The sequence below is a fragment of the Anomaloglossus baeobatrachus genome, chromosome 8, assembly GCF_048569485.1.
Source record: "Anomaloglossus baeobatrachus isolate aAnoBae1 chromosome 8, aAnoBae1.hap1, whole genome shotgun sequence".
NCBI classification, from domain to species: domain Eukaryota; kingdom Metazoa; phylum Chordata; class Amphibia; order Anura; family Aromobatidae; genus Anomaloglossus; species Anomaloglossus baeobatrachus.
This window is the reverse complement of record NC_134360.1, coordinates 230,498,001-230,517,008: the sequence shown is the minus strand read 5'-3', so window position 1 is coordinate 230,517,008 and position 19,008 is coordinate 230,498,001. Positions and strand designations below refer to the sequence as shown.

The following is a 19,008-nucleotide window of genomic DNA, read 5'->3' as shown; positions in this document are numbered from 1 at the left end:
TGTATATAGCAGAGCTATGTGTGTATGTATATAGCAGAGCTATGTGTGTATGTATATAGCAGAGCTATGTGTGTATGTATATAGCAGAGCTAGGTGTGTATGTATATAGCAGAGCTAGGTGTGTATGTATATAGCAGAGCTATGTGTGTATGTATGTGGCAGAGCTATGTGTGTATGTATATAGCAGAGCTATGTGTGTATGTAGCAGAGCTATGTGTGTATGTAGCAGAGCTATGTGTGTATGTAGCAGAGCTATGTGTGTATGTAGCAGAGCTATGTGTGTATGTAGCAGAGCTATGTGTGTATGTATGTAGCAGCGCTGTGTCTGTATGTATGTATCCAGCAGAGCTGTGTGTGTTTGTCTGTATGCATGTATGATGTGTATCTATGTATGTCAGTGTATATGACTGTATAGATGTGTCAGTTCTATATGTATTTTTGTGAGTTTGCGTTAAATATGTATATGTATGTGTACGTATGTGTGTCTGCGTGTGGATGGGGCCCACTGGGACTCTTCCGCCCGGGGCCCACAAAAACCTGGAGCCGGCCCTGAGGGTAGGCATTGTGTGGACGGATGCACAGTTGTCAGTGAGCTTTCCCGATAAGACCCCGGACGGCCAGGACTTTCCTATGGAATGTGAAAGCCTCAATTATCCTCCTGCTAAATATAGTCCTCAGATGTCCAGAGAAGACCATAAACCAGGGGCGGCCAGACAATCAGCGTGGGGGGGGGGGGGGCGGGGGAAGGTTTTCCTCAATTCCCAAGGTAAATCTTGTGTAATCCAGCTGACATGACTGTGGGAAGCGGTGGGGCCGGGCGGCAGCGCAGAGCTGTGTACACCCGGGGGGCACAGACTGGAGCAATCCCAGGGACCCCAACATTATACAATGTCTCAGGATGGTGAAACCCCTATATCAGAAATCAGCGACAAATGTCTGAAGGAGTGGAGGGATCAGGAGAATGGGGGGGAGCAGGGTCAGATCATTTACTCCAAGGAGACCCCTGTAGTCTGACATCGTTTGGGGGTCCCACAGATTGCCACAAAGTACAAGGCAGAAAATGCACCAAGGAATCTGCACCCGGAAGCAGACGATGGTCCCAAAGCAGAATTGTGGGTCATATTGGGGGGCTACGAGGAGGCTGGCAATGAAGAGGTTAATAAGAGAGCAAAGGTCAGCAGGGGTCAGCAGGGCGCAGCACCTCCAGAGAGCATCACCTGCGAGGAGGCGCTGCAGCTATGCAAACAGATGTCAGGCTATACCCTTAGTCTGGAGCGGCCCACCCGAAAATAAAGGGACCGGTCGTCACCCCTCCTGCCTAACAGCAAACACAGCTCCAACACTACAAAACACAGCTCAGCGTGCCCCGTCCCCAAAAAGTGAAGCCCTTATCCTCCTACTCAGGGTGATGCACCTAGAGCCATCCTATAGGCGCCATGTCTGCTCTCCGGCGCCGCCCTGCAGGATGGGCTTTTCATACTTATTTTACCTGCATCCGATAATTTTAGAAGCTCTTAATTGCTAAGAAAACTCTTACATTTGCAGTGCATCTATTGTCCCCTGTTATCAGCCATTCCAGTTTGTGCACAACCAGGATGACGACTGAGAATGTAGCACTGCCTGCACTCTACCATCATTTCCAGGGGCAAAACTCTCCAAATAAATGGATATTGAGTGATCAGGACCGATGATCGCACTGCGGCATTTTCACAAATTGGCGACTTTATCTCTACTGCGCCTTTAAATGGGCGATCAGCACGTGCAAAGGGCGACTGACATCAGATGAAAGGCCGCAAAACGCTGAAAATGCAGAAAAAAATAAAATGCAATTCGATATTAGATTAAACCCATCAGCATTGGTCTTGTACTCCGGAGGACGATGGCTCCCCCGACCCTCGGTCACTGACCAACATCTGACCCTGAGCACAGAGCCCGCTCACCTCATACGGAGCGCGACTGCGTCAGCGGGAGATCGCCCGCATATATCACAGACGGAGGTCACCGGCGCTGCACGCTCCGCACGCTCCCAGGTTCGTACATTTCCCGGGCAGCGCTCCTTTCCCACAGTTCCTGTGCTGGGGGCGTGTGAAAAGCCAAAACCGTGGATTTCTTCATGTCAGAGCGTTTTTCAAGAGCGGGGCCGGATCCAAGGACGTCAGAGCAGAAGACGTGTTTATCCTTTATATACACACAGCGCTGAACGCCACAAACGAGAGCGCGCAGCAGCAGCACGCAGAACTGAGAGAGCGCAATCACCACTGACAACTGCAGGCGAGGGATCGATGCACCACAGAACGCAACAGCTCCATCACCAGGTCCTTATTAAACGGGATGTAAGCAGCGCCACTCCTACCCACAGGCTGGGTCTGGTACTGCACCTCAACATTAAGTAACGTCTGGTTATAAGAAGTCAGTTCCCTAAAAGTGCCCGATACTCAGACGAATGTCCGGTGAATGCACCGATTCTGAGAGGGATCACCTAATTTACATAGGAGGATGTGGACTCAAAACCAAAATCTTTTGTTAGACTTCATCATACCTGAAACTTTATTATCAAGGAATAACACAAGTGGGAAAAGGAGAAGAGGAGCAGGGAAAGAAGACAGCAAAGAGGAGCAGCCCGGCGAGCAGGGAAAGAAGACGGCAAAAAGAAGCAGCCCGGCGAGCAGGGAAAGAAGACGGCAAAGAGGAGCAGCCAGGCGAGCAAGGAAAGAAGATGGCAAAGAGGAGCAGCCGGGCGAGCAGGGAAAGAAGACAGCAAAGAGAAGCAGCCAGGCGCGCAAGGAAAGAAGACGGCAAAGAGGAGCAGCCAGGCGCGCAAGGAAAGAAGACGGCAAAGAGGAGCAGCCCGGCGAGCAGGGAAAGAAGACGGCAAAGAGAAGCAGCCCGGCGAGCAGGGAAAGAAGACGGCAAAGAGAAGCAGCCCGGCGAGCAGGGAAAGAAGACGGCAAAGAGGAGCAGCCCGGCGAGCAGGGAAAGAAGACGGCAAAGAGAAGCAGCCCGGCGAGCAGGGAAAGAAGACGGCAAAGAGAAGCAGCCCGGCGAGCAGGGAAAGAAGACAGCAAAGAGAAGCAGCCCGGCGAGCAGGGAAAGAAGACAGCAAAGAGAAGCAGCCCGGCGAGCAAGGAAAGAAGACAGCAAAGAGAAGCAGCCCGGCGAGCAGGGAAAGAAGACAGCAAAGAGAAGCAGCCCGGCGAGCAAGGAAAGAAGATGGCAAAGAGGAGCAGCCGGGCGAGCAGGGAAAGAAGATGGCAAAGAGGAGCAGCCGGGCGAGCAGGGAAAGAAGATGGCAAAGAGGAGCAGCCGGGCGAGCAGGGAAAGAAGACAGCAAAGAGAAGCAGCCCGGCGAGCAGGGAAAGAAGATGGCAAAGAGGAGCAGCCCGGCGAGCAGGGAAAGAAGATGGCAAAGAGGAGCAGCCGGGCGAGCAGGGAAAGAAGACAGCAAAGAGAAGCAGCCCGGCGAGCAGGGTAAGAAGATGGCAAAGAGGAGCAGCCCGGCGAGCAGGGAAAGAAGACGTCAAAGAGGAGCAGGGAAAGAAGACGTCAAAGAGGAGCAGTCCGGCGAGCAGGGAAAGAAGGCAACAAAGAGGAGCAGCCCAGCGAGCAGGGAAAGAAGACGGCGAAGAGGAGCAGCCCGGCGAGCAGGGAAAGAAGGCGGCAAAGAGGAGCAGCCCGGCGAGCAGGGAAAGAAGGCGGCAAAGAGGAGCAGCCCGGCGAGCAGGGAAAGAAGATGGCAAAGAGGAGCAGCCCGGCGAGCAGGGAAAGAAGACGTCAAAGAGGAGCAGCCCGGCGAGCAGAGAAAGAAGACGGCGAAGAGGAGCAGCCCGGCGAGCAGGGAAAGAAGACGGCGAAGAGGAGCAGCCCGGCGAGCAGGGAAAGAAGACGGCGAAGAGGAGCAGCCCGGCGAGCAGGGAAAGAAGACAGCAAAGAGAAGCAGCCCGGCGAGCAGGGAAAGAAGATGGCAAAGAGGAGCAGCCCGGCGAGCAGGGAAAGAAGATGGCAAAGAGGAGCAGCCCGGCGAGCAGGGAAAGAAGACGTCAAAGAGGAGCAGCCCGGCGAGCAGAGAAAGAAGACGGCGAAGAGGAGCAGCCCGGCGAGCAGGGAAAGAAGATGGCAAAGAGAAGCAGCCCGGCGAGCAGGGAAAGAAGATGGCAAAGAGGAGCAGCCCGGCGAGCAGGGAAAGAAGACGTCAAAGAGGAGCAGCCCGGCGAGCAGAGAAAGAAGACGGCGAAGAGGAGCAGCCCGGCGAGCAGGGAAAGAAGATGGCAAAGAGAAGCAGCCCGGCGAGCAGGGAAAGAAGATGGCAAAGAGGAGCAGCCGGGCGAGCAGGGAAAGAAGACGTCAAAGAGGAGCAGCCGGGCGAGCAGGGAAAGAAGACGTCAAAGAGGAGCAGGGAAAGAAGACGTCAAAGAGGAGCAGCCCGGCGAGCAGAGAAAGAAGACGGCGAAGAGGAGCAGCCCGGCGAGCAGGGAAAGAAGGCAACAAAGAGGAGCAGCCCGGCGAGCAGGGAAAGAAGACGGCGAAGAGGAGCAGCCCGGCGAGCAGGGAAAGAAGGCGGCGAAGAGGAGCAGCCCGGCGAGCAGGGAAAGAAGGCAACAAAGAGGAGCAGCCCGGCGAGCAGGGAAAGAAGACGGCGAAGAGGAGCAGCCCAGCGAGCAGGGAAAGAAGAGCGTCCTGATGGAAAAGGAGAAGAGGAGCCTGGTAGTGTGAGAGGAAGAATAGAGGGCAGTCGAACAAGTATTGGAGACCTATACTCACGGAGTATGGCCACTCCCTGGAGCCCCTTGCACATGGCTGCGGATGTTAGATATGGCACCACAGTTTATTATAGCTGCATGATGGATCCCTGCATATACAATATCATCATTGCATGCTCTCTAGGACACCATACTACAGAGGTCTGCACATTCAGTGCCTCACGGAGGTGGCAGGTCTCGATATGCCGTCTCTCAGGCTCTTATCGCCACCTGTGCATGTGTGTCCTACATGTGAGGAGCAGACGTGGGGGGCAGGTTGGGGAGACGTTTCAGCAGGTTTCAGGTCATCGCTGACTGATTTCTGACTATTGCAGCAGCAGATCGCTGATCTGAGCACAGAGGACTCCTGGTACTTTCCCAGATTTCCAGGACTTTGGTCTCAGGACTCGGAGTGACAGCATGCCTGACATAGCTCACCACTGAGACCTGTGCACGAGCTACAACACGGCACCACCTCCGACAGGAGGAACCACAGAGGACCCCGGGGAGATGTCACATTCATTTATTAGCTATATCCCATATGTGCAAAGCTCAGTCAATATCATTATGGCTGGAGGACTGAGGCCATCACCTATTCCTCCAGTATAGCGCCATCACACTCTGCAGCGCTGTACACAGATCACTGAGGGAGTCACAATTTGTGGTTATTATCCAGGTAGAGGTCACAAAGCAAAAAAAAATGAAGAATTTCCCTGTTTTTTTTTTTTTTTTTATATATAAGTGTCAGCGTCATGGGGAGAGGATTAGGTTACAGGACATTGCACAGGGCTTGTTTGTGGCATGTGATTGGCAGCAATGTTTACCCCACACCTGAGTGCGGGCACGCCCTGCCAACCGCACGCAATATTAACACATGCTGTGATCGCGCTGCCACTTGTCAATCTGCCAAGGAACGAACTGGCTCCAGGAGGCCCAATAGTCCCCACCAAACTAAGTACAACCTTCTGCCTGGGAGTTGTAGTTCTGCAGGATTTGTCCTCTGACACAACATGATGTGGCTGGATGATAAGCCGCACATGCTGGGAGTTGTAGTTCTGCAGCAGTTCTCCTCCAGCTTGCCAGGTGATGAGGCCGGATGATAAGCCGCACATACTAGGAGTTGTAGTTCTGCAGCCGTCGTCCTCTGGCACTGCATGTGATGAGTGTGATGAGGCCGGATGATCCGTGGCACGTGCAGTGACTGGTATCAAAAGAATCTGGAACATTTCATCTGTAAACCTCAATTTAAATAGCTGAATGTTAATTAGCAGAGTTGGCACCGCGCAGCTCACAGCCAGCAGGTCACCGGCACAGTGTCAGGACAGCATCAAAGAGGGCACTATATTATGGGTAGAGGAGCAGAACGCGACTGTTGCAGCCGACGAGTTGCGCTCACCTGCTATGTCTTGTCCTGCTATGGCAGCCGCTCCGGGCTGGCACAACCATAATCATCTCTACATTGCATATGTGATATTAGGGGGTAACCTTCATACACAATCCTAAAAGGAACACTATGTTTTTGTTTGTGATGAGCGGGCACTACCATGCTCGGGTGCTCAGTACTCGTAACACGTAATGAGCAGGCACTACCATGCTCGGGTGCTCAGTACTCGTAACTAGTAATAAGCGGGCACTACCATGCTCGGGTGCTCTGTACTCGTAACTAGTAATCAGCGGGCACTACCATGCTCGGGTGCTCGGTACTTGTAACTAGTAATGAGCGGGCACTACCATGCTAGGGTGCTCAGTACTCGTAACTAGTAATGAGCAGGCACTACCATGCTCGGGTGCTCAGTACTCGTAACTAGTAATAAGCGGGCACTACCATGCTCGGGTGCTCTGTACTCGTAACTAGTAATCAGCGGGCACTACCATGCTCGGGTGCTCGGTACTTGTAACTAGTGATGAGTGAGCACTACCATGCTCGGGTGCTCTGTACTCGTAACTAGTAATCAGCGGGCACTACCATGCTCGGGTGCTCAGTATTCGTAACTAGTAATGAGCGGGCACTACCATGCTCGGGTGCTCTGTCCTCGTAACTAGTAATCAGCGGGCACTACCATGCTCGGGTGCTCTGTACTCGTAACTAGTGATGAGAAGGCACTACCATGCTCGGGTGCTCAGTACTCGTAACTAGTGATGAGCGGGCACTACCATGCTCGGGTGCTCAGTACTCGTAACTAGTAATGAGCGGGCACTACCATACTCGGGTGCTCAGTACTCGCAACTAGTGATGAGCGGCCACTACCATGCTTTGGTAGGCGCAACTCACATACAGAGTATAATCGAAGTCAAGAGGGAACCCAAGCACCAGGAAAAATGCTTGAGTTGCCTATTGACATCCATTATATTCAGGTACTCGAGTCGTGCCCATTCGAGCATCAACTGATATGAGTACTGAGCACCCGAGCATGGTAGTGCCCGCTCATCACTAGTTACAAGTACTGAGCACCCGAGCATGGTAGTGCCCGCTCATCACTAGTTACAAGCACTGAGCACCTGAGCATGGTAGTGCCCGCTCATCACTAGTTACAAGCACTGAGCACGGTAGTGCTCGCTCATCACTAGTTACAAGCACTGAGCACCCGAGCATGGTAGTGCCCGCTCATCACTAGTTACAAGCACTGAGCACCCGAGCATGGTAGTGCCCGCTCATCACTAGTTACGAGTACTGAGCACCAGAGCATGGTAGTGCCCGCTCATCACTAGTTCTCGTTCTGTCCATGTACAGATCATTTCTGCTCATCGGGACATTCTGGGTTCACACTAATATTTGCTGTGAAATACAACATAGCAGCTGCAGTCGTCCCTGTAACGAGAGTTTTGTCGTTTGCTGGCTCCTTTACACGAGCTGATGATCGGGAACAAATGCTTAGAAACCTCGGCCAATATCAGCCCATGTACTTAGGCCTATAGGCTCTTGCAAAGGACTGAGCCCACTGAATGTTACCATTCCCAATTTACCTTGCCTATCAGAGCGTGGGAGGGGGAGAGGAGGGGCAGGACCCCCCATACACATTAGATGGTTGGCCAGCTCTGCCAAAATCCAGACTGGCGAATATATAGGCACCTATGGAGCCTGCATGCTCTATCCCTCTTACAAGCTTAAAGGGGTACCCTGGCCAACCACACGGATGGCAAAACAGTTGGCGTTAAATATACATATGAGGAGTTAGGGGCGCAGATGTCCGACTTGAATGCAGAAACCTCAATGAAGAGCTCCCCATTTAGCCCCTCTCTATGTGGGCTGGTAAAACAAGATCCAGGGGACCCCCGAATCTGAGAGGTGGGGGGTGAATTATCAGACATTTCTGGCATCTGTTGGCCGGGGGACCACTAATGCCACAGTTGCCTTTTGGGATAATCTGCGGAGTGGAAGAATGTGAGAGCGGACTCAGATCATTGGGAACGGTCCCATAAATACACGGATGAAAAGGGGCCTTAATAAGGGGGGCTCCTGGAGACTGGCATCACTACGGGCACCGTACCCCAGACAGTCATGTATATGACATGCACAACACCTAAAGTGGAACTCCTGAGAAGTGACTGCAGGATGTGAGCGGAGGAATGCAGCCTCCTCCGCCTCGTGCCACAATGACTCCTCAGCACGTGCCCTGCGGAGTAGGCGACATGGGTTCAGCCTGTGCCCGCGCCGCTCTGCGCCGCCATCCAGGACTCTACATGCACGGAGCAAAGTCCAACAACCCCGGCGCGAGGTTTACCGGCTGACGAGAGGTGTGAAGCTTTCCTCGCCGTGACCTACATTGCATCATGCCGGTGTCACGTTACCCGAGCAGCAGACGACCTGAACCTCGCCGCACACTCCGCTCATTACCAGGCGGACACTCAGCCCCAGATCTGTGCCAAACGGGGGAACCCTGCACCCGTACGGATCAGCGCCACACGTCCCACAAGTGTAACAAACCCTCAGCTTTAGGGGATCAGCGCCACACGTCCCACAAGTGTAACAAACCCTCAGCTTTAGGGGGATCAGCGCCACACGTCCCACAAGTGTAACAAACCCTCAGCTTTAGGGGGATCAGCGCCACACGTCCCACAAGTGTAACAAACCCTCAGCTTTAGGGGGATCAGCGCCACCTGTCTCACAAGTGTAACAAACCCTCAGCTTTAGGGGGATCAGCGCCACACGTCCCACAAGTGTAACAAACCTTCAGCTTTAGGGGGATCAGCGCCACCTGTCTCACAAGTGTAACAAACCCTCAGCTTTAGTGGATCAGCGTCACATATCACAAGTGTAACCCTCAGCTTTAGGGGGGGGATCAGTGCCACACGTCTCACAAGTGTAACAAACCTTCAGCTTTAGGGGGATCAGCGCCACATATATCACAAGTGTAACCCTCAGCTTTAGGGGGATCAGTGCCACACGTCTCACAAGTGTGACAAACCCTCAGCTTTAGTTGATCAGAGCCTCAGGGTTATCAAGTCTTAAAGCCCCCTAAAGACACAGTCAATCCTTCAGATTTGTTTTTGTTCCTTCCAACGACCAGAACGTCTTCAAAGTTTAGGATTTAAAAGGGGCACTCCTACTTCATAAAATGACGGTATATATGGCTGGTTTTTTACATTACTTTATAAATCGGTGCAGGGTCTTCCCCTGATCCTGAAAAAATAAAAGGGTCACAGCGTGGTTTGCCTGTATAGTGGTGCTCAGACCACAACACAGGGCAGACAGGGGGCGGCAGCGGTTCACCGGCTGTTACTGGCGCCGGAAAAAAAAAAACAATGCATGCACCGCAGGCCCAATATTATCAGAATATATAGTCCCCCTCCAATCTGCAATCTAGACTCGATCCACAAAACAGCTGGATGTTTGCTACAGTTGCATGGGTTGAAAGCTTCCATTCACTGACAACAAGCTGAAAACAAATCGGATTTCTTGTAAAACCCCCTTTAAAGGGTTACTCCCATCTTTATAGATGGGGTCTGTAAAAAAAAACAAAAAAAAAAAACACACCACAAGCAATTTTGCAATTTACTGCTTAGTAAAATTTGCAGCCGTTCTTGAGATGTTGTTAACACTTTTGTTTACAGCTGGTTGCCTAAGAGACCGACCACCGCTGCTGTGTAGCTTGTAAGCGCTATGCTGAAGCAGGCTGGGATTAGGCGGTAAACGTGCTCGTGGCCAGCTTCAACGCAGGGGTTACAAGCTCCAAAGAATTGAGCTTGTTAATCAAAGCACATGTTGTGCTACCTGACAGCAGTGGTCGGTCACCAAGGCAACAAGCCATAAACAAAAAGTATTAACTCAAAAATGGCTGCAAATTTTAATAAGTAGATGGCAAAATTGCTTGTATTGAGCAGCAGTATGCGACAAGTTCCATCTATAAAGATCAGCAAAGTCTCTACTTCTTGGAAGGGTGATAACCCCAGAACGCAGGGACTGAAGTCTTGTAACTTGCAAACATGTAAAACATCTGAGTTTGTGGAGAGGAAAAACTAACAGAGGAGTTGTAGAATTTCACACGTCCGTTAAAACAAACACAAGGCCTGCTGGCGAAAACATTACAGCCCCGACATGGTGGTCATGGGGGTCCCAACCCATCGCTGGCCCAGTATGGCGGTAGTGAGCGGCTGTGGCCATCGCCCCGGACTCCGCATACAGGGCGCACAATATTCCTACAGATCAGGAACGTGGACGCTTCAAGGCAAAACATCCATTGTCTCAATTCTTGACCAATAACCAGATCTCTGCCACAGTGAATAGAAAATCTGCAAATTCAGAACCTCTCCTGAGGATACACATTGCAAGAATTACTGGAGGATTTCTATGGAATACTTCAGAAAGGTGTAAAACATCGAGACCAAACTGAGAGGATCGACTTGACGATTTCCAGTTAACAAATCTGCAAAACTCAGAAAAAGAACCCTGAAGAAAAAATCTGTACGAAGACTTTGTAGTTGAAAATAGAGCCAAATTTTATTCAGTACAAAAGACAACAATCAAAGTGATAAAAAACTTTTTCATAGAGACAGATGGTGATAATTACCAGATGGTACCCATATACCAACCTGGCACACATTGCATGTAAAAACCAGTCAAAGAGCAAAAAACTACCCCAAACAGATCAAACAAAGGGGGAGTCACTTAGCATAAGGTTGTAACACCCAATGTCTGGAGTTGGATACTAAACTAGGTTCAATAGGTACGACTACAACCACTAGCACTATGCTTTAAATGTCCACTATTCATAACCACCTACAATATAACCACCGCTGAGTGCAAAGGGCTATCCATGTGGTGAGTGGTCATTCTAAGGGAACCCCAAGCTAACCACTGGGGCTATAGATGAAAGTGGAAAAAGTACCATACAAGAACAAAGTGATACGTACCAAACACATGGACAACCATGTGCTAAGTGGATAAAAAGCAACTACTGACTGCTAAACAGTACCCGGTGCCGGTAATACTAAACAGACCAGCTACAAATGTACGAACGTGTCTCACTAGTGGCACAGGGTAACAAAACACACAGCAATATCGTACCTGAGGTATGGTATATGGGAGAGGAGCCCCGACCTATAGGTTTCGTGAGTCTTCTTCCCGGAAGAAGACTCACGAAACCTATAGGTCGGGGCTCCTCTCCCATATACCATACCTCAGGTACGATATTGCTGTGTGTTTTGTTACCCTGTGCCACTAGTGAGACACGTTCGTACATTTGTAGCTGGTCTGTTTAGTATTACCGGCACCGGGTACTGTTTAGCAGTCAGTAGTTGCTTTTTATCCACTTAGCACATGGTTGTCCATGTGTTTGGTACGTATCACTTTGTTCTTGTATGGTACTTTTTCCACTTTCATCTATAGCCCCAGTGGTTAGCTTGGGGTTCCCTTAGAATGACCACTCACCACATGGATAGCCCTTTGCACTCAGCGGTGGTTATATTGTAGGTGGTTATGAATAGTGGACATTTAAAGCATAGTGCTAGTGGTTGTAGTCGTACCTATTGAACCTAGTTTAGTATCCAACTCCAGACATTGGGTGTTACAACCTTATGCTAAGTGACTCCCCCTTTGTTTGATCTGTTTGTGGTAGTTTTTTGCTCTTTGACTGGTTTTTACATGCAATGTGTGCCAGGTTGGTATATGGGTACCATCTGGTAATTATCACCATCTGTCTCTATGAAAAAGTTTTTTATCACTTTGATTGTTGTCTTTTGTACTGAATAAAATTTGGCTCTATTTTCAACTACAAAGTCTTCGTACAGATTTTTTCTTCAGGGTTCTATCTATATTCTGTATATGGCTTCCTCCATATGCTAATTATGGCACGAGACTCTTCGTGTATATTGGTATTGTTTGTTTATAAAACTCAGAAAAAGCGTCATCAGGTCATGTGACCAATTACCGGATTTCAAAGTTCAGAAAACGCCATGACAACCGGTTATTGCAAAACCTTTGCAGCCACAAAAGCAAAGAACAGGACAATGTCTCCACCTAGTGGACGATACACAGAATGCAGCGGTGTCCTGTTTACATGATATAACCTTCCTGCAGGGGGCGCTGCAGTGCTGGAAAAACAAAGGAAACTTCCACCACCTGTGTTATTGGAGGTCATTACAGACCCATCATCTCCCCTAATCGCCGCCGCTGAGGTACGGTCTAGACGGGATTTACCTGGAGGCCGGTAATTACCTGCAAATGTGGGAAGATATTACAGTGTATAGAGCAGTGATGCTGTGATGGTCACACGTACAGAACCAGTCACATAGGCACTGGATTTCCCGAGTCTTATTGGAACGTGCATATTGTAGATTCAGACTGAAGGCAGCAAAACCTCGGAGGGGAGGAGGGGGGGGGGTAGTTCATCTATTGCTGACATATTCTCCCATTGAGGGACTACAAGTGCCAGCATTACAGATTAGGCCTAGGCTAAGGGTTTACAGCAAATTTTCCTAAGACTCAGGTTGTGTAGCCAAAGATCAGTGTAAGATCGCAGAGAGATACAGACGGATGGAAGCTCCAGGGCGCCGCGACTAGGAAATCACAAGACGCTTAGAGGTTCTGAATCATTGTGACTTGCATGTCATAATGCACAATACCGCCACACATCACGCCTCATTGTAATGGCAGCATAAAGCGGTCCATGTCACCGCAACGCCCCATATTCACGGGGTCCATTACACCAATTATTGGGGCAACTAGAAAAAGCAGGAGAGGCCAAGCAGAGATAAAAAGGAAGGTGAGGAGCGGGGGCATTGCTCACCTATGGGGGGTGGACTCAGGGTAGGACAGTTACTACAGCACCCTCGGATCAGGGGAACAAGTAGCGGGAGGATAGGAGTAGTAGTGTGCACTGCCGGTAACGAATCAAGGAATCTGAGGATCGTATACCACATAGGATAAGGCTACGTGTGCACACAGCGTTTTTTTGGCTCTGCGTTTCTTGGCCGCACAAAAACGCACCCACGGCAAAAAAATGCATGCATTTATCGCGTTTCGGTGCGTTTTTGGCTGCGTTTCACCCATGCAATGCATTGGAAAAACGCAAGAAAAAGAAAAAGAAAAAGAAAAAGAAAAAGAAGAAGAGCTGTGAGCAGACAGCAAAAATAAAGTCATAGACTTTGCTGGAGGAGCAAATTCATGCAGTTTTGAGCACAAAAACGCACCCGAAAAATGTGCAAAAACGCTCAGTGCGCACATAGCCTAAAGCTGTTTATTCTCTACATGTTTCAAAGCTTAACCAGCTTCATCAGGACCACAATATTAGATAAAACCTGCTAAAAACAGAGGGGTATTCACATCTCCCCATATTTAGTAAGTGTCATAAGAATATTAGCAAAGAACTTCCATTAGAAATGTAGTATAATTCTCCTGATGTCTCTTACCTCATGTGCAGGGCATTGCACATAAGTATCCCTGGTTACAACCACTCAGTGACAGTAACTCATGGTTATAACCATGGATACCCAAGCTGCAATGCCCTGCACATGAAGTAAGAGAGATCAGGAGAACAATACTACATTTCTAAGTGGAGGTATTTGCCAATATTATTATTACACCCGTTACATATGAGGATATGATCTTTTCGATATAAATACCCAAATAGTTTACAATTTAAAAAAAAAAAACAAAAAAAAACAAAAAAAACCCCAAAACATTAAAAGAAAGTGTTAGGACATAAAAAAGGACACTAATAAATATTAGCATTAAATTCGTAAGAAGATTAGAAAATTAAAACACAACCCACTGGATAGACAAAAGTAGGGGAAAGTTGTGTAGAGGGCAACTGCTTAAGTAACATCGAAAAAGAGAAGACGAGGAGTTAAACTGCTCAAAAAGTATATTTTGTGCATACAGTAATATACAGTACATACAGTATGTGCAAAACACCACAGGAGAAGGCAGCAATGGGAAAGGGACGGACCAATCACAGTACAGTGCAGGTGGATGGGATCTGCAAAAATCCACAATCACACCCGAGTGCAAAACATGGGAACGTGTGGAATTAAATGTACATTAGATGAAACGTTTAAATAGATATATTAAAAATTCAGATAGCCAACCAACAACATCCTATAAGAAAAGGTAAGTGTGGGATAATACTAAAATCATATGCATTAAATGGATTCATCCGTGATTTTGTAACAGGGATAAGAGGGAAATGAGCCCTAATAGGCCCTAAAGGTATCTCTACCTAACAATGGAGAATATGACGCCCCCACTCACCGACGGGAATCCCTATTTGATCCAGGACTTCTATTTTGGATCTTACCGTCCTAATCCCTTCACGAGACTCTCTCCTCTACAGTCCATCCTTAATGCTGCAGTTAGGGTCACCTATCTGGCTGATTGTTACTCGGATGCCTCTGCGCTGTGCCAGTCATTGCACTGGCTGCCCATATATCACAGGATCAAATTCAAATTGATTGTTCTCACCCTCAGATCTCTCAACAGTGCGGCGTCCCCTACATCTCCAGCCTCCTCTCTGTCTAGCACTACCCGTCCTCTCCACAGTGCGGCACCCCCCTACATCTCCACCCTCCTCTCTGTCTATCACTACCCGTCCTCTCCACAGTGCGGCGTCCCCTACATCTCCAGCCTCATCTCTGTCTATCACTACCCGTCCTCTCCACAGTGCGGCGTCCCCTACATCTCCAGCCTCATCTCTGTCTATCACTACCCGTCCTCTCCACAGTGCGGCGTCCCCTACATCTCCAGCCTCCTCTCTGTCTATCACTCTACCCGTCCTCTCCACAGTGCGGCCCCCCTACATCTCCAGCCTCATCTCTGTCTATCTCTACCCGTCCTCTCCACAGTGCGGCGTCCCCTACATCTCCAGCCTCATCTCTTTCTATCTCTACCCGTCCTCTCCACAGTGCAGCCCCCCTACATCTCCACCCTCCTCTCTGTCTATCACTACCCGTCCTCTCCACAGTGCGGCGTCCCCTACATCTCCAGCCTCCTCTCTGTCTATCACTCTACCCGTCCTCTCCACAGTGCGGCCCCCCTACATCTCCAGCCTCATCTCTGTCTATCTCTACCCGTCCTCTCCACAGTGCGGCGTCCCCTACATCTCTACCCGTCCTCTCCACAGTGCAGCCCCCCTACATCTCCACCCTCCTCTCTGTCTATCACTACCCGTCCTCTCCACAGTGCGGCGTCCCCTACATCTCCAGCCTCATCTCTGTCTATCACTACCCGTCCTCTCCACAGTGCGGCGTCCCCTACATCTCCAGCCTCATCTCTGTCTATCACTCTACCCGTCCTCTCCACAGTGCAGCCCCCCTACATCTCCAGCCTCCTCTCTGTCTATCACTACCCGTCCTCTCCACAGTGCGGCGTCCCCTACATCTCCAGCCTCATCTCTGTCTACCTCTACCCGTCCTCTCCACAGTGCGGCGTCCCCTACATATCCAGCCTCATCTCTGTCTATCTCTACCCGTCCTCTCCACAGTGCGGCGTCCCCTACATATCCAGCCTCATCTCTGTCTATCACTACCCGTCCTCTCCACAGTGCGGCACCCCCCTACATCTCCACCCTCATCTCTGTCTAGCTCTACCCGTCCTCTCCACAGTGCGGCGCCCACCTACATCTCCAGCCTCATCTCTGTCTATCACCCTACACGTTCTCTCCACAGTGCGGCGTCCCCTACATCTCCAGCCTCATCTCTGTCTATCACCCTACACGTTCTCTACGCTCCACAAACTACTTTCGACTAATATCCCCACTAATCCGAACCTCCCACTCCCGGCTCCAAGACTTCTCCCGAGCTGCCCCAGTTCTCTGGAACGCTCTTCCCCAAGAAACTAGGACAATTCACAACTTATTCAGCTTCTGACGCTCCCTAAAAACACATCTTTTTAGGGCAGCCTATCACCCTCCCTAATAGAAGTCAATTCACATATATCCCATCCATTAGTCATCAGAACATAGTTCTCCCTCAAAATCCAACGCACCCAAAAGCATCTCAAGGATTGTATGGTGACGGCTCATGCACTGTATAGTGCACTACACAGCTGTAAACAGCAGATACGGTCACTTCCTGCTTCACTGGCCTCCGGGCCAAGTGAAAACGAAAGTGACTCGTCATAGCTGCAGGCGTTATCACATAACCCTGTGCTACCATGGCAACCACCGAAAGTCACATGATCACTCACGTGACTTCCGGTGGGGGCGGCGGTAAGTAAAAATCATGACCGCGCGTATATACATCTCACTGCCAGACTTTGGCAGCGAGATGTAAGGGGTTAATGTTACAGGTGGAATGCGATTCCACTCGTAAAATGCAGGCACACGTCAGCTGTTAAAAACAGCTGATATGTGCGCGGATCGCCGCATCCTGCCCGCAGCAGAGGGCGGGGACTAACGTGACACGCTCCATGACGGAAAGATCCGTCAAAGGTCGTGAAGGGGTTAATATAATATTGTGGTTCTGATGAAGAAGCTGGTTAAGCTCCGAAACGCATAGAGAATAAACTGCTTTATCCTATCCGGTATACGATCCTCGGATTCCTTGATTCATTACCAGTGGCGCAGACTACTCCTCCTTTCTTCTCTCCTCTTGTTCACCACTTGTTCGGGAGTCACTCCACTTTCCGAAGACTCTGCATGGCACATATGAATTCCATTACTTTCCCTCCTCCGTCACTCCCGCTGCTAAGTCCTCATGCATGGGGAAACACAGGTCCCTGCATATTTCAGCAGACATTATGGGTATCATTTTTTTTCTATTGGCTTAATACAGATTTAAATAGGGTGAATCTATGGGTGCAGTGACATGGGGTCCCGCAGAGGCTTACAGCCGTAGTATCATAGCTCAATACAAGTGGAGGTTGTATTCTGCAGTGACTCGCCTATTATCAGAGGTTCAGCTTCTGCTGCAACAGCCGGGATAGGAGCGAATTTAACTTTAACCGTTTAGCTCTGTAGTCAGCATCAACTGCAGCATCTAGATGGTTAACAGAGTAACAGGCCCCAATCACCAAAATTCACAACATGATTGCACCCATGGGCTGACCTGGCAGCTGGGTGCCTAACAAAGCCCCCCAAACCCATCCCAACCAGCTATGATGCCAAGCATACAAGGCCGTGGCTTAGAGGGGTAGTCCAATTTGGAAATAGTTTTTAATGAAATGCATGTATTTGGTGCTAAAAATAATTTTAGCAATTGGGATTTATTAAGTAATCTGCATTTTTTGGATTTTACAGGTTCTTTATTTCCAGCACATGCAACTTTGATGTGGTCATAAATCATCTGAGAGGAGCTCAGAATAAGACAGATAAGAGCCAGAAATTCCCTGATCGCTCGCCCTGCAGCCAGCAATACACCGCGCAGCACAGGGGCTGTAGAAGGGGAAACGCGCAAAATAGTTTTACAAACTCTATTCCAAAAATGATTTATTTTTTTAGCAGAAAGTTATGAATTTATGTAAAAAAAGAAAAATTAATAAAAATGTAGTAGATTGCCTTTCAATGTATTACTTACATATGGTAATGTTTTTAGCATTATGTTATACTTTTATCAGATCAGGGGGATCGGCTGACGCTTCTCCCTTCTTAGATCCTTCTACAATGGTAATAACAAGAACGTCCACCAGGTGGCAGCGTGTCCATTGTAGAAGAGTCCACTAATGACCATCCAAGCAGGGCAGACACCGGGGCGACAGGGCAGGGGTCCGAGGGTAAACCTGACAACCATTACACAGATCAGACAATCCCCGCCGGCTATTTAGGATTTTTAAGGCATCACTTATTCTTTGTACTGATGAATCCAGGGAAAAATGTGATGCTGGGTATTTTCACGGATCACATCTCACCCCCACATCTGCTGCACAGGAAAGGAAGGGATGGTGAAATGGGGGCACAAAGAGCTGCAGATGCAGGAACACATCATTACAGGTGATGGAAGGGATCCCACCTATCACAATCAGTGTGAATGAGCCCCATAGTGAAGGACGTGTCTGTGCCGCCCTCTAGTGGTCCAGGTGATGTATGGCTGCACAGATGTATAAGGAATCTGCTATTAATTACATGATTGAGCTCTACACCCGGCTTCCTCCCACTCCTGGTGGAAAATCTGCCCAGATAACATGCCCAATACTGTACAAAAGCAATCCAATAATACCCAAAAAGTTCCTAAAAGCGCCTGGTAGCACATAGGATGTAAGCGGGGGTCCGGGTCAGTAGGACATGTCCATGGTGTGTGGGCAATAAGGAATAGAGGACAAATAACTGGTGACTGGGACTCACCTAGAAGGGGCACAGCTCGTACCCGTCTGAAGCCTCTTATCTTCCTGGAAATCTGCGGAAGAAAAACACACAGACATTAATAATGGCGGCACGGGTGGGAGTCTGGAGGAACACGAGCGAAGACTGTGCACGTGAGGCCGGAGAAGGGCTCAGTGCCGGCATCAGCAACCTCCACCGAGGCTACAACTCCCAACAGGACAAGGGGACGCGAGGGAATGTGATATCACAACTGAAGCGTCGGAGGAGGCCGATCCCCGCTCCCCACCGGCCACAAATCTCTATACAGAGGAACAAGGAGAAACGGGGAGAAAAAGAAGAGAACAGAGGACCCCTATCTTTAATACAAGGTATCCTTTCAGTTTTACCGCTATCACCTTCAGGATCCCAGCTGCCCCCAACTAGCCCCTCACATACAAGATCCCAGCTGTGCGCTGTCACCACTAGGGGTCTCCCTACATACAAGATTCTAGCTGCCCGCTGTCCCCACTAGGGGTCTCCCTACATACAAGATTCTAGCTGCCTGCTGTGCCCACTAGGGGTCTCCCTACATACCAGATCTC

The 19,008-nt window shown here is 49.6% G+C and overlaps 1 protein-coding gene across 1 annotated transcript in view; it reads right to left on the bottom strand.

The window, feature by feature from the left end:
* GNG12 (G protein subunit gamma 12) overlaps positions 1-19,008 on the bottom strand; it is an 84,046-nt gene that overhangs the window by 26,070 nt on the left and 38,968 nt on the right. The window contains exon 2 of the mRNA XM_075321135.1: positions 18,449-18,500. The gene's annotated coding sequence lies outside the window, so the exon portion shown is untranslated. The remainder of the gene's footprint in view (positions 1-18,448; positions 18,501-19,008) is intronic.